General features: G+C 41.7%; 1 long non-coding RNA gene across 1 annotated transcript in view; it reads right to left on the reverse strand.

Annotated features, from left to right (window-relative positions):
- Positions 1-475: 475 nt before the first annotated feature.
- The window catches only part of LOC149456432 (uncharacterized), an 81,062-nt gene continuing 65,620 nt past the window's right edge, over positions 476-15,917 (reverse strand). Inside the window, exon 3 of the long non-coding RNA XR_016313889.1 lies at positions 476-874. This is a non-coding gene — a long non-coding RNA (uncharacterized LOC149456432). The remainder of the gene's footprint in view (positions 875-15,917) is intronic.

Consider the following 15,917-nt stretch of genomic DNA (forward strand, 5'->3'; position numbering starts at 1 on the left):
CCCCCCACACTGCAAGAGTTTATTTCTTTTTTTTTCCTAGGGGTAAAGCAATAAGAAATAATATTTACCCTTTCTCACTCCAGCTGTGTGACCAGTCCCTTGAAGCCTCCTTTCTAAAGCACTTCCGGCCATGAGCGCACATCTTCACATACAATGCAGGGTGAATAGCACTGCATTGTACTTGATGACACAGAGGGATCAACCACAGCATAGAGTACCAGTGGGAAAGGAGGAGAGTGCTAGAGCCTGCCTCTACCCCTTATACCAAATAAACATTTAACCCTTGCAGTGCATGAGGGGGTTGGGGGAGGGGAAGCAGTTGCAAGGGTTTTTTTCCATCCAGCCCGGAGTTTGGCTTTAATCTTTTCAGTCATTCTTGTGATTGAAAGCTGGATGAAAATGCCAGAAAGTTGCCAAGTGTAGTATATTGTATTACATTATTTGCATAATATTTTACAAAACGATTTATATAATTATTATATTCCATAATTCTTTGGGAAACTTTGTGAACAATGGCTCATAACTATCAATCACATGCCAGTTTTCATTTTCTAGCTTGTTCTAGAAAAATAGCAAACTTGAATTTAATTGGCTATTACTGAAACACGTTCCATTGCCTTTAGAATCACCTGTAAAAAAAATGTATTGTGCTTCCGAAATGTTTCCATATCAGGACAGATGGATACAGTGTTCCTTTTAACACAGGAAGCACGCAGATTGACATTGCGGCAGCTCTGGATGTCATATGCAAAATCCAGAAGTGTAGATTTACATGTGGCATGTGAAGCGGCCGGGCCGATTCAAATTAGTTTCCACCACGTAGCTGCTTTTTTTCCATTCCTAGTTAAAGGATTTATCCAAATTGGCTTCTGCCCTGTGTACAGAAAAAAAAAAAATTCAGGTGAAAGTCATTTTATCTTTTTCAAGCTTGAAAGCTTGTAACTGCAACTACTGGGGTGTCCAGGAAAATACTGCAAGAGATATGTACTATACTTTATGGTGGTTGTAAAGGCGCACATTTTTTTTCTTAAAATAATAAACATGTTATACTTACCTGCTCTGTGTAATGGTATTGCACAGAGCGGCCCAAAACCTCCTCTTCTGGGGTCCCCCGCTGCCGCTCTCTGCTCCTTGTTCCTGGAAATGGTTGTTATGTGTCAGTGGGTGCTGCAGTAACCACTGTCTGGAAACCGTAGACATTCAAAGTAGGAAATATGTCATCAGCACACCTAGCATTCTCCTAATGGGTCCAAAGCTTTTTTCAGTGGTCACATCATTAGGGAACCACGCAGGGCCCCTTCATCAGGCTGGTGACCACTAAATAAAGCTTTGGACCTGGTTGGAGAATCCTTGGTGTTCTGGTGACATATTTACTTTGAATGCCCCCATAGCAAGTTTCTTGGTATGGGGACAGACATGCGATTTGGTCCTGAGCCAGGCTGTGTGTGTCCATAGACATACATAGTGTGGATTGGCCCACCCCCTGTTCCCTCCCCACAGGATTTGATTGACAGCAGCAGGAGCCAATGACTGTAGATGCTGCCTCTGTGAGGAAAGAGAGAGTGCAGTGCTGCTGCAGATAGGCATAGCGCTGGAGCTAAAAAAGAGCCAGGTAATTATTTAGGAAGGGGGCAGGAGGGAGATGATTTTGGAAGGTTTCTTTGTATGCAGAGAATGCATTAAGAACCACTTTAAAGCTGACATATAAAAGATACAAATTAATGCAGCTTTATAATTACATTTTATTAATGCCAGTAGAGTGAGTACCTAAAGCCCCTTGCAGTTTACTGTACAGCAGAGTTCACAGTGGGGAATGGAGAGGTGTGATGCATTGCAAGAAGTGCTGATAAAAGGAGATAGCAGAATGACATGGAGATTAGTTTTGCTGCTTCTCTTCAATGTCCAGTCACTGGGTGGGGCAGAGACCTGAAAGTGAAAGTAAAACTGCAGCGGAGAACAATCGGGTACCTTTCCCTGTCAGAATGGACTGTGCTGTGTGGCACAGCTGTGCAAATCTCAATACTGCATAGGCAGAAACACAAAATCTTTGGCAGGCAAATCAGCTCTTAAATATGTGCTTTGCACATGTTGTGGTCACTAACGTCACCATCTCTTTAAGGACAATAGTAGACAAGTTTGTGACTGTGCTATTGTCATTTGCGAAATACAGTTGTTCTAGTTGTTAAATGTCCCTAAAGGGACAATAATATACTCACAGGTGTGAAACTGGTGGTCCTCCAGTTGTTGCCAAACTAAAAGTCCTATGAAGCATTGCAAGATTGACAGTTACAAGCATGACTCCCAAAGGTAGAGGCATGATGGGACTTGTAGTTTCACAACAGCTGGAGGACCACCAGTGTGACACCCTTATAGATGATTTTACATTGTGTAGATTTTGAATATGACTTCACAGAAGGATGCTGGTCCATAAAAGCCTTTCTTTTGGGGTAGATGATAATATAGCAGCAATGTGTTACAGTGTAAAATGTGAAAAGGATGGCTATGGCCTTTGGTTAGATAAATACAGGACTTTGCAGATGGAAATGGAAATGCATGTTATCACAGGGCAGATAAATGGCAATAGCATCCCCAAAATAAATTATGATGTACATAAAATGGCTTTAAAAATATACAACTTTGTAATGTCTGTAGCCAGGTGCTTGGCTAAGGTTGGAGAATGAGAGAATCACTGGCTGCAGCTGCGCTCTGTGGCTGCTACTCTGCGATGCTGAACTTGTTAGCTGCTATATTAGCAAGAGGAGGGAGCTGCTGAGAAGGAAGAGTTCAACAGACTGAGTCAAGCAACACTGCACTGTGGGAACTGTAGTCCTGAGGTGAGACTTGTGTAATCAAGAGCTTTTGAACTGCATTTACTAGAGGACGATTGCCAGGAGAAAGGAAAGAGCTGCATTTTCTCAGGCTGTACAGAACGCAGCTTCCTCCCACCATGAGGGAGTCTGGAGAGTGCACATTGCTGTCTATTGTGCACCATCATTGCTGCATAATGGTGGCCAGAGCAGGATTCGGAATGCTGAGTCCATGTGTGCCAACAGCCAGAGTCACTTGCCGTGTTGAGCATAGAGTGGACTAATCGCTGTGTGTGACCCTATGGTGAGCTGCAATATCGCTGGGACTGGTGAGCTGCTGCTGTTGTGAGGATATACTATTTACTGTTCGAGAGACAGAGGCCTTTAAGAACTGACCATACAGCCATCTAGTAGCCTTATTATCGACTGGGACTATTCTTATGTGCACCAATTATACGAATGGGCCCCAATGCTAGCTGGCTGAAGAGTTAGGACTAAAGACTGTTTGTTTACAGCTACTACACTGAAACCTTCACCTATTGCATATGTTAAAACGTATCCTTTCAGGGGACATTGCATTATATCGCCATACTCCTAGAGTACATTCTAGACTAGTTATAGTATTATTATTCACATTGGAGTTAATGCTTATATGACTGTTTCACTGAGTTTTCTGATTTATTCCTGTCTAGTGAAACAGAATCGTTTTCTAAGTCACTTTGGCATAGTGATTATACCACTTAGTGTACTGTGTCTGCACCTACCTTCTGTGTGGACATCTATGCTTAAATCTTTCACTCAGCCAGGTGTGTCAGAGGGGCTGAGGTTGTTCTTGGAGTTGAGCAGCAGAACAGAGTACCCAAATTACCAAGCGCCTCCTTCTGGGGTAGCTCTACATGTCTAAAGCAAATAAATCATGGCTTTATCTAATGAGATCAGTTAAAAGGTAATTTGTTTTCCCTGCAGTTCTTCTTTAATGGTGTGTTGTTTAAGGCATTAAAGGAAAGTCTATAGTTGGTCATAAGGGAAAGCTCAAAATTATTGTTAGCCATATGTTAAATGTATCTGGTCAACTCTTTTTTTTTTGTTGCTGTTTTTTTATTTTTTTGCTAGAGTGGTGATAAAACATATGCTAGGTTTTTATTGCTGACTGTGTCACTCTTAGGGAGATGCACTCTCTCCCATTCAACCTAATGAACATATTCTTTGGGACTGAATGTGAGAGAAATCCTGAATTATCAGTTGTCTCTTGAACAGGAATAGAACAGAAATCTTCTAACGGGAACATATTGGTAACAAATATCTAACAAGTGATTTATTTTATGTCAGAGACATTTTCTCTCTTTTCTTGCTGTGCCAAAAGGGCAGAAAATAAAGGGTAATCTCCCCAGTGGCAATTAATACTTATTAAACATGATGTCTATTTAGTAAATTGAGCTGATGCAGCAATAAAACCTTGTGAGAGTTGCAAACACGTCTATCATTTGTAAAAAAAAGAAAAAAGGAAATAATGCATGATAATGCTGAATGTTTTTGCTTTAGTAAATTATGATCAGTATTGTACTTTAATATAACCTTCTTGGGAGACCGTGATCAGACATACACTATATTGCCAAAAGTATTGGGACGCCTGCCTTTACACGCACATGAATTTTAATGGCATCCCAGTCCTAGTCCGTGGGGTTCAATATTGAGTTGGCCCACCCTTTGCAGCTATAACAGCTTCAACTCTCCTGGGAAGGCTGTCCACAAGGTTTAGGAGTGTGTCTATGGGAATGTTTGACCATTCTTCCAGAAGCGCATTTGTGAGGTCAGGCACTGATGTCGGACGAGAAGGCCTGGCTCGCAGTCTCCATTCTAATTCATCCCAAAGGTGTTCTATTGGGCCAGTCAAGTTCCTCCACTCTAAACGCACTCAGCCATGTCTTCATGGACCTTGCCTTGTGCACTGGTACGCAGTCATGTTGGAACATAAAGGGGCCATCCCCAAACTGTTCCCACAATGTTGGGAGCATGAAATTGTCCAGAATGTCTTGGTATGCTGATGCCTTAAGAGTTCCCTTCACTGGAACTAAGGGGCCAAGCCCAACCCCTGAAAAATAACCCCACACCATAATCCCCCCTCCACCAAACTTTACACTTGGCAAAATGCAGTCAGGCATGTACTGTTCTTCTGGAAACCGCTGAACACAGACATCGGATTGCCAGACAAAGAAGCATAATTTGTCACTCCAGAGAACATGTCTGCACTGCTCTAGAGTTTGGTGGTGTTGTGCTTTACACCACGGCATCCAACGCTTTGCATTGCACTTGGTGATGTAAGCCTTGGATGCAGCTGCTCAGCCATGGAAACCCATTCCATGAAGCTCTCTACGCACTGTTGTAGTGCTAATCTGAATGCCACACAAAGTTTAGAGGTCTTTAGCTATTGACTCTGCAGACAGTTGGAAACTTCTGTGCACTGTGCCCTTCAGTATGCGCTGACCCCGCTCTGTCATTTTATGTGGCCTACCACTTCGTGGCTGAGTTGCTGTTGTTCCCAGTTGCTTCCACTTTGTTATAATACCACTAACAGTTGACCGTGGAATATTTAGTAGCAAGGAAATGTCACGGATGGACTTATTGCACAGGTGGAAAACTATCACAGTACCACGCTTGAATCCACTGAGCTCCTGAGAGCGACCCATTCTTTCACAAATGTTTGTAGAAGCAGTCTGCATGCCTAGGTGATGATTTTAAACACCTGTGGCCATGGAGGGGATTGGAACACCTGAATCCAGTGCTTTGGAGGGCTGGCCCAATACTTTTGGCAATATAGTGCATGATGTCACACCTCACTCTTCTGCTCATGCAAGTGATTTTTTATATTTTTTTTTGGGGGGGGGGCTTAGTTTCATTTAAACACGAGAAAGGATTTAGGAACTTGTGTTATTTTTATATATTTACATAGTTTGGTTGAAAAAAAGGCACGTGTCTGTCTAGTTAAAACAAACAGCAAACATACACAACGGAAACACATTGGGATTGATTTACTAAAACTGGAGATTCTAAAATCTGGTGCAGCTCTGCATAGAAACCAATTAGCTTTCAGATTTTATTGACAAAGTTTAAATGAACAAGCTGAAGTTAGAAGCTGACTGGCTTCCATGCACAGCTGCATCAGATTTTGGCAGTCTCCAGTTCTAGTAAATCAAACTCACTGCATCCTCAGGATTCAAAACCCACATTTGATCCAAAGGAAGGCAAAAAAAACTAAAGTACAGTCCAGTTTGCATCAAGAGGGAAAAAAATTAATCTCTGATCCAGATACTCCCTGCATTTTATTAAAGTGACACTAACCTCTGTTTTAAAAAACAAATTTTATTCAAGTATGTATTTTTTACTCAGGACAGTACCTTCTTTTGCTCTCAGCCTCCAAATTCCTTTTTTTTCTGCTGTGATCTGATTTCCTGTTGGAAGGTGGCTACGTTCATTCTCTTGGATGCAATGATTCAGGAAGCATTCATGACATAATGACATCATTGTACTGTGAGTGCAGGGCTTTGTGGCCATGCCTCCTAATTAGTCATTTCCGGGGTAAAATAAAGCTAAAATTGAGCTTTCAAAATGCAAAAAATAATGCTTTCTCCTGTACAGTTTTTTTGTTTTAAGCTTGATAACATTTTTCTATAGTTTTATTTTTTTGCTGTTAACTCAGGTCTTTGCCAGGCATCTCTGGGGAGAACAAAAATGTTTTGTAAATACCATGTTAGAAGCAGCAGCAGAAGTGATAGCAGCAGGGGAAGCTGACGTCAAAGTTTTGCCCTCTGAAGAGATATGTTTAAAAGGAGAAGGAAACTGAAGCTAAATTCAAACATCAAACAAAAAAATAACATGTTTGTGTAGTGAGATGTCATCAACGAACCTGCACTTGTGTAGAGAGATGTCATCACAACTTCCTCCCCCCTTCCTTCGGTTTAGGTCAGTTCTAATGTCATTGTAGTCTATTTTAGTCCAATCTAGGCCATGTATTGAACAGGAGATCTAAGTTAGTAGAACAGCTTATGCCATTTACTGGCTGCATACAAAGTTCAGAAATCCATGGCAACCACCCAGAAATCATATTTTATTTGTGTGACTTCAGTAAATTGAAATCTGGTTGCTAAAGGCTACTGTAATTCACACATCCGCCTTGAGCTTTGCATTGCTTTATTAGAGGAACACTCATATAAACAAACGCAAATGTATATAAAATGTGTACAAATGTCAGCTTGTCTATTTTTTATAACAGTAATGTCCACAATTTGAGGCTGCACTCCTCACAGTGCTTGACCTTTAAATGGTGGGAGGTTGAAGTGATAGCAACAGATGGCACTAAGCCAGATTTGAGAAGTTACCATCAAGTAAATACGTATAAGAAATTTATTGTAAAGACTGTGTCACGTAAGTCAAAGAATACTGATATTTTGGGGCTGCAGTGTCTCTTTCTCTAGGAGACATTTAGAATTTTTGACAATTTTTTTTCCTCAGCCCATTAATTTCAATGGGCTACCTAACATGTGGGTACATGCAAAAATACTGCAGGCATACAGTGAGGAACAGAAGTATTTGAACACCCTGCGATTTTGCAAGATCTCCCACTTAGAAATCATGGAGGGGTCTGCAATTCACATTGTAGGTGCATTCCCACTCTGAGAGACAGAATTTAAAATAAAATTCAGGAAATCACATTGTATGATTTTTAAAGAATTTATTTGTCTTGCACTGCTGAACATAAGTATTTGAACACCTAAGAAACAACAAGAATTCTGGCTCTCAAAGACCTGTAACTGTGCCTTTAAAAAGTCCATCTCTACTCCACTCATTAATCTAACTTAGTAGCACCTGTCTGAGCTCTTTAAAGACACCTGTCCACCCCACAGTCAGTCAGACACCAACTACTACCATGGGCAAGACCAAAGAGCTGTCAAAAGACACCAGAGACAAAATTGTGGACCTCCACAAGGCTAAAAAGGGCTACGGGGCAATTGCCAAGCAGCTTGGTGAAAATAGATCAACTGTTGGAGCAATTGTTAGAAAATGGAAGAGGCTAAAGACGACTGTCAGTCTCCCTCGGACTGGGGCTCCATGCAAGATCTCACCTTGTGGGGTATCACTGATGATAAGAAAGGTGAGGAATCAGCCCAGAACTACAAGGGAGGAGCTGGTCAATGACATGAAGAGAGCTGGGACCACAGTTTCAAAGGTCACTGTCGGTAGAACACTACGCTGTCATGGTTTCAAATCATGCATTGCACGAAAGGTTCCCCTGCTCAAGTCATCACATGTCCAGGCCCATCTGAAGTTTGCCAATGACCATCTGGATGATCCAGAGGAGGCATGGGAGAAAGTCATGTGGTCAGAAGAGACCAAAGTAGAACTTTTTGGTCTAAACTTCACTCGTCGTGTTTGGAGGAAAAAGAAGGATGAGTTGCATCCCAAGAACACCATCCCTACTGTGAAGCATGGGGGTGGTAACATCATGCTTTGGGGGTGCTTTTCTGCGTAGGGGACAGGACGACTGCACTGTATTAAGGAGAGGAGGAATGGGGCCATTTATTGTGAGATTTTGAGCAACAACCTCCTTCCCTCAGTCAGAGCATTGAAGATGGGTCGTGGCTGGATCTTCCAACATGACAACGACCCGAAGCACACAGCCAGGATAACCAAGGAGTGGCTCCGTAAGAAGCATATCAAAGTTCTGGAGTGGCCTAGCCAGTCTCCAGACCTAAATCCAACAGAACATCTTTGGAGGGAGCTGAAACTCCTTGTTGCTCAGCGACAGCCCCAAAATCTGACAGATCTAGAGGAGATCTGTGCGGAGGAGTGGGCCAAAATCCCTGTTGCAGTGTTTGCAAACCTGGTCAAGAACTACAGGAAACGTTTGACCTCTGTAATTGCAAACAAAGGCTTCTGTACCAAATATTAACACTGATTTTCTCAGGTGTTCAAATACTTATGTTCAGCAGTGCAAGACAAATAAATTCTTTAAAAATCATACAATGTGATTTCCTGAATTTTTTTTTTTAATTCTGTCTCTTAGAGTGGGAATGCACCTACAATGTGAATTTCAGACCCCTCCATGATTTCTAAGTGGGAGAACTTGCAAAATCGCAGGGTGTTCAAATACTTCTGTTCCTCACTGTATTATTTTAAAAGTGTGTTGCACCTAACTACACATTAGTGTGGTACCATGCGTTTTAATGGCTGTGAATGCATCTGTGTTTACTAGATGTGTGGAGGTGCATTTAAGTGTTCATGGTACTGTTTTTGACACGTTCCAGTGTGTTTTTTATACATTCCAGTTCATTTACTCCCCTCTTTTTTTCTTCAATTTAATTAGGGATATGTGCGTTCCAGTGCAAATTTGGTGCGTTCCTGTGCTTTTTTTTAATGTGCTTTACCATGTTCCAGTACAGTTCTGCGTAGGAAAAATGCAGCCTGTTCTACTTTTTTTTCTGCATCCGGAACACACTGGAACTGCAAGCACTGGTGTGAACTATGACATTGACAACCATATAACTTACTTTTTGTGCATTTTGGATGCAGAAAAAAAGCAACTGAAACGCATGTAGTGTAAACTGGCCCTAAAGGTTATTATAGGTAAGGGAATGGGACTGACCAGGAATTGTGAAGGCAATCAGACTAGTGGTGACATTCAATTAGGAATCTTAAAATTAATGCTAGATCTGAGCTGTAGGTGATAGGAAATGAAACATATTAACTAGATCAGTAAATAAATAGTTAAATAAAAAGAGTTGAGCGGTGATATATAGATTTGCAGAGGGAACAAGTGATGACAGTGGGGGGGTCAAGTTGTATAAGGAGAGAGGTTTGTAGCAGAGAACAGAAAGGGATCAGTCAGGGGCAGGGGCAGACTGACCATTTTGAAACTCGGGCACTGCCCGAGGGCCCGGGGGTCAGTAGGGGGCCCCATGAGATGCCCCTCGTACCTTTTTCATAGGCTTTTTTGAGTTTGGGCAAGGACACAGGGGCCCCATGATCCCCTATTGCCTGGGGGCCCCATGAGTTGTCAGTCCACCCCTGGTCAGGGGGAGAGGAGAGAAACAAAGTTGCAATCAAATATAAACAGAAGGAAACTTGAAAGTGTCAAACCTGTGGAGCAGAGCAGGAGCGCAACTAACATTAACAACACTGAGCCACTGTGTGATAGAATGACAGGAGGCTAACAATGGAATTTAGTACCTGTAGATGGTCTTGTCAGCTGCCCAGGTCCCCCCTCTGCAGCTGGTGGGGCCAGGCCCCCTACAGGAAAGCCAGGGGTACCCCCTTATCAGCAGCCCTGCTGACAGGAGGAGAGAGCAAAGTGACAGGGTGATGAGCTTATCAGTCTGTTGCAACTCCTTTCACTGTCTAGTCACAGATGAAGGGAAGGACAAGACCTATAAGAGTCACTGAACTGCAGCAGAGAATTTTCAGGTCTCCTGTCCTGCTGTGTGGCAGAGCTTTGTAAATCTCAGGACTGGATGAACAGAAATGCAATTCCTTGGGAAGGGAAAACATCTCTCTTATGTATTTTATCTGTGTACTTAGCTGTTCTCTATTGAGAACCTTCAAGTATAGTAAGGACCTAATGCTTGTTTAGTCTAGGGAAGAGATATACAGTACTTACCTTATTTTTTACTCCCGCTGTGGCCAGCACTCTTCTATGCTTTCCCTTCAGTCTCGGAATGTGGGTAGGACTTTGAAGTCCTCACATGCAATCCAGGACCAATGGTCTTGCATTATATATGATAAAGGTGGTGAAGGGGTGGCCACATGACTAGTGAGAGGAAAGGTTTCAGGCTGTTATCAGGGTCTAAGGGGGGTAAATAGGATACTAAACAAATGTTCTTCCCTATTCTCAGACTTCCCTACCAGATATGCATCAGAGGGATACTCGGGGTGCTTTACGACTAATCCTGCTGATGGTCCTATGATGTATAAATTTGCATCCACTCCACACTCTGTTTTCCTCATTTTCTGTGTTGTATTCATGCTATTGTTTGCCATGAAAAGATGGTGTATGAATGGTACATATATGTCTATTACTGCTGTTCATGTATGTTTATACAGGAATGAGTTTTCTAATAAACATTCTTTCTGCATAAAAAACAAAACAAAAAACAAGTGTTTCCTTTGCTGCTGAATGTATACTTCATCAGTACATGTTCAATTTTTATTTTTTTAGCTGGAGATCAGCTTTACAAGGTAGATCTATTGTTTGACAGTATGGCAGGAAGGTGCCACCTTCTGGAAGAAATATGAAATGCATTTTTATTGGGAGAAAGGGATAACATTTGTGGATTATCAATGTATTTTAATATTATTGGTTTGTTTACTGTATGTCCTTGTATATTAGATTAGAACAAAAGCATTGTCCCTACTCTGGAAATAAATGAAATGCACAGGTGCTGTGAAAAAAAATGAATTGATTATTACAAAAATAACATTTTTATTAGTAGACATTAGTAAGTACAGACAGCAGTAAATCTGTAATTGTTAAACAATTCTGCTCTCACACCTATATACCCATTAGAGACCACAGAAATATTAACATTTCTGCTAAGGGCCTATTTATTCAGTGATAATAAAGTAATACTTACATACTTAATTTTATATACATATACACTGGGGATCGAAAGTTTGGGCACCCCAGCTAAAAATTTGTATTAATGTGCATAATGAAGCCAAGGAAAGATGGAAGAATCTCCAAAAGGCATCAAATTACAGATTAGACATTCTTATAATATGTCAACAAAAGTTAGATTTTATTTCCATCATTTACACTTTCAAAATAACAGAAAACAAAAAAATGGCGTCTGCAAAAGTTTGGGCACCCTGCAGAGTTAATATCTTGTACTGCCCCCTTTGGCAAGTATCACAGCTTGTAAACGCTTTTTGTAGCCAGCCAAGAGTCTTTCAATTCTTGTTTGAGGTATCTTTGCCCATTCTTCCTTACGTCTTCCAGTTCTTTGAGATTTCTGGGCTGTCTGTCACGCACTGCTCTTTTAAGGTCTATCCATAGATTTTCAATTATGTTGAAGTCAGGAGATTGTGAAGGCCATGGCAAAACCTTCAGTTTACTCCTCTTGATGTAATCCCCCGTGGATTTCGAGGTGTGTTTAGGATCATTATCCATTTGTAGAAGCCATCCTCTCTTTAACTTCAGCTTTTTCACAGATGGCATCAAGTTACCATCCAAAATTTGCTGAAATTTTATTGAATCCATTTTTCCTTCTACTCGTGAGATGTTCCCTGTGCCACTGGCTGCAACACAACCCCAAAGCATGATTGATCCAACCCCATGCTTAACAGTTGGAAAAAAAACATTCATAAGCCTGAAGAATAGAAAAGCCAGATTATACTTTGCCAAAAAACATCTAAAAAAGCCAGACCAGTTCTGGAAAAGCATTCTTTGGACGGATGAAACTAAGATTAATCTCTACCAGAATGAGGGGAAGAAAAGTGTGGAGAAGGCTTGGAAAAGCTCATGAATCAAAGAACACAACGTCATCTGTAAAACATGGTGGAGGCAATGTGATGGCATGGGCATGCATGGCTTCCAGTGGCACTGGGTCATTGGTGTTTATTGATGATGTGACAGAAGACAGAAGCAGCCGGATGAATTCTGCAGTGTTTAGAGATATACTGTCAGCCCAGATTCAGCCAAATGCAGCAAAGTTGATTGGACATCTCTTCACAGTACAGATGGGCAATGATCCAAAACACACTGCAAAAGCAACAAAGATCTCACTTACATGAGTTAATATCACCAACCTCAAATATGGGATATATGTACTTTACATTTGATATTAACAATCTACAATATCTGTACCCTACGTGCTTTGCAGAATATTCCCCTTCTTCGTGATAAACAATCGCCTTGTTTCTCACATAGTAACACTTACAATACAACAGGTTTCTCATTTGTAAGTTCATCCTTCTCTGCAGTCCCCAGATTATGTTCCATGGACCCCTAGATAGACTACTGAGTGACCAAGTGGTGGACATAAGAGAGGTACCCTCTGTCTCTATGGCAGAGTGGGTGCAGAGGATGAGGAGGGTAATGATAATGTTACGTTGTACATTTTATTCATGTTACTCAACAATGTTTACAAACACTTTTTTTTTGTTTATTGATTTTTTTTTCCAAAAAAGTTACAGATGACATAAGATAATGACATAAAAAATAGTAGGCGCCAATGAGACAATAAGGGAGAAGAGAAACGAGCCAATAAGTCTAGAATTACAAAGGCAGTATAAAGGTAAACGGGCGATGTAACAACTACCGCCAATGCAACCATCACAACCAGGACATGAATGTGTAGAACAGCCTTTCTCAACCAGGGTGCCCAGGCACCCTAGGGTGCCTTGAGGTTTCTTCAGGGGTGCCTTGGCAAAATGTCTAAAAATTGCATATAAACTTGTATACAAGCCAGCAGGTGGATCAAGCCTGCCTTTTAACTACACAAAGCTGCAGGTTTTCATAGTGCACAATTATGACCTTCTAGGCGCTGGCATCCTGACAGCCAATGACATCATCAGTTGATAAGGAGGATGTCAGCTGTCCACACAGCATCCTAGTATGACCCTCCCCTGTCCTTCTCCATCAGTGCTGGGGTCACATTAGCTCAGTGATGGAGAAAAATTGAGGAAGATGAGAAACACTGGAATACTACTTAGTGTACTTAGCTAGCAAAAAGTGAAGAGCTCATAAAGGGCCAAAACAAAACCATCAAAAAAATAAAAAACTGATAGGAAGGAAAAAAGAAAGAGAAAGAGGGAAATAGGCAGGGGGATTCTGAAGTAAACAAACACAGATCCATAATGGAGAGCTATAGCAGCATTATCAGGTTGAGAGCGATGAGTGGTCCAGGTTCAAATTCTCATTATAGGTGACCCATGGTACCCAAACCTTATTGAGCATGTGTGTCATTCAAAATGAAGGCGAGCTTCTTTTGGCCATGGTCCCCATGAGTCGATGTTTAACTTCTATTAGATGGAGATATTGCTGGCATCAGGCCTTGGCCAGTGTCGAACAGAAGACAAAGCCACCTTCTTCCGCTGGTGTTTAGATTGAGCTATTACAGGCTTGTGTAGTAACGCCTCCCATGGATTACGTTCTAGAAGGTCCGTTTTTGACAGTGCTGACTACAGCCAGCTGCTGTATTTATATAGCAAATCATGGCTGTCATTCTAACCAGGAAAGCTGAAAAAAGTCAAAAGTCCTTCATATTTTCTGGGGCTCAGCAATTCATGATACTGAAGTCACACTGGCACCATGACAGCCAGACAAGTAGCATTTCCAGAAAGAGTTTGGCTATTGCAATCTCCATATTCCTTTCATACTAATTGACTGGCTGGCATGTGGATCCCATGGCTTTAATCTATCTAACTAACCCTGAAAAAGTATGCAGTCCAGGAGTCCTGATTTCTGCTACATGGATGTTTGGTCAGTCACTCACAGAGTATTAAAGCAAGAGACAGTCAAGGAAACAGGATTTTCAGAATTCAGCAGTAGTAAAACAAATACAGATGCCACTGAATTGAAATTAGAATATCCAAAAGAAGTCAGAATCCTGGATCAGCTTGCCTATTCCAGCTCTGTGTCTCAGAAAGTACGGAAGCCAATGGATCAGCATGACAACCATCAATTAGGATTCTATGCAAAGAGTTCAGCAATGGCAGCCTACATTAGTACCAATTTCTTTTAAAGAAATTTTTTTTTGTTAATATAAATTCTATCCTAATGTGGTCAGGGCCAAATGAATAAACAAATACACAAAAACCTAGTATGTCCAAGCTGGACCAGTGTAACTATGTAACCCACGCCTGGACTCTTCAGCATTTCTAGATATTCCCTATAACAAAGCAAATCTTCACTTTTTGAGTTTAGGTTCACTTTAACTGCCAAAGGTATCAACACATTCTTTAGATATATCAGTGGATAAATATAATGCTTTACCCACAATCTGTCACTAGAGGAAGCTGTTGGGCAGCTCATATCCAATAAATGATGTTTCCACTGGTCTCCTGTTTAAGTGATCTGAACAGCTTCTCTAGGCCACAAAAGGTTGTCATACTGTATAGCAAGAGTTTTATTGTATCCAGCATACATTCACATATGTTTTGAAAGGTCTGATAAGCATACAACAGAAATGGCCAAACTAAGTTCAAGAGGCACCATAAAGTGTGAAACATTTCTTTTAGTGTTCTATAGAGTGGTGAAAAGCCTGTTTCCTGATGGCTCCATGTCAGCACAGCTGGGGGAGGCCCAGCACAGCTGGGGGAGGCCCTGCCCACCCCCTACCTGATCAGGATGTAACTCAATAAATTTTTGACCCACCTCAGCCATTCCTTTTTCTTCCTCCTGCAATCAGGACAGGTGGTGTCTCCCCTCCTAGCTGGTCTAATGGCTTGCTGGCTGTCCAGAATCGCTCTCAAGGTTGGATGCGGTCCCTGTACTCCTTTGCTAACAGCAGTTTAACCAGGGAACCCTGCTGGTGGTCCTCAGGGCGGCATCAGGCCATGGTAAAGTACTGCCGGCTATAGAGTGTATGCATTGCACCTGCAAGGCTGTGCTCCTGTGGTTCTATCTGCTGTATTGCTCTGCCTCATGCTCTTGGTTTTGTCTTTTTATAGCAGTGATAACATGCATACCCCATCTAAATACCAGCGTTCTCAGAAAAGGTAGGGGAGACGTCACCAGATGCGTATATTCTTTTTGTTGTTTTTCAAGGCAATTACTAATTTTGTCTTTTTTTTGTCTGTGCTGCCCTAGCTCCTTGGGTCTTGGCCATGATCCTTCACAATGATCAGAAAGAAGAAGCTCAGAAAGGAGTAGGAGACGGTCATCTGCAAGGTAGGACCGAGAAGGATAAAGGCCTTGCGTTCCCGTTCAGCCTCTGGGGGTCAGTGCTCCCCATCACAATACGGCAGACATTCGTATCATGACCAACCCAGACCAGGAGGATGCTGGGCATGCCCTAGAAGAGCCATGCCACGCAAGATGGCTTGTGATACTTGCTTCTAAGAAGCAACCAAACACCAAGAACCTGATAAGGCGGAGATGGTATCGCTAATGAAACA

Source organism: Staurois parvus, unplaced genomic scaffold, assembly GCF_062004578.1.
Source record: "Staurois parvus isolate SC_StPar_1 unplaced genomic scaffold, SC_StPar_1.0 ptg000362l, whole genome shotgun sequence".
NCBI lineage: Eukaryota > Metazoa > Chordata > Amphibia > Anura > Ranidae > Staurois > Staurois parvus.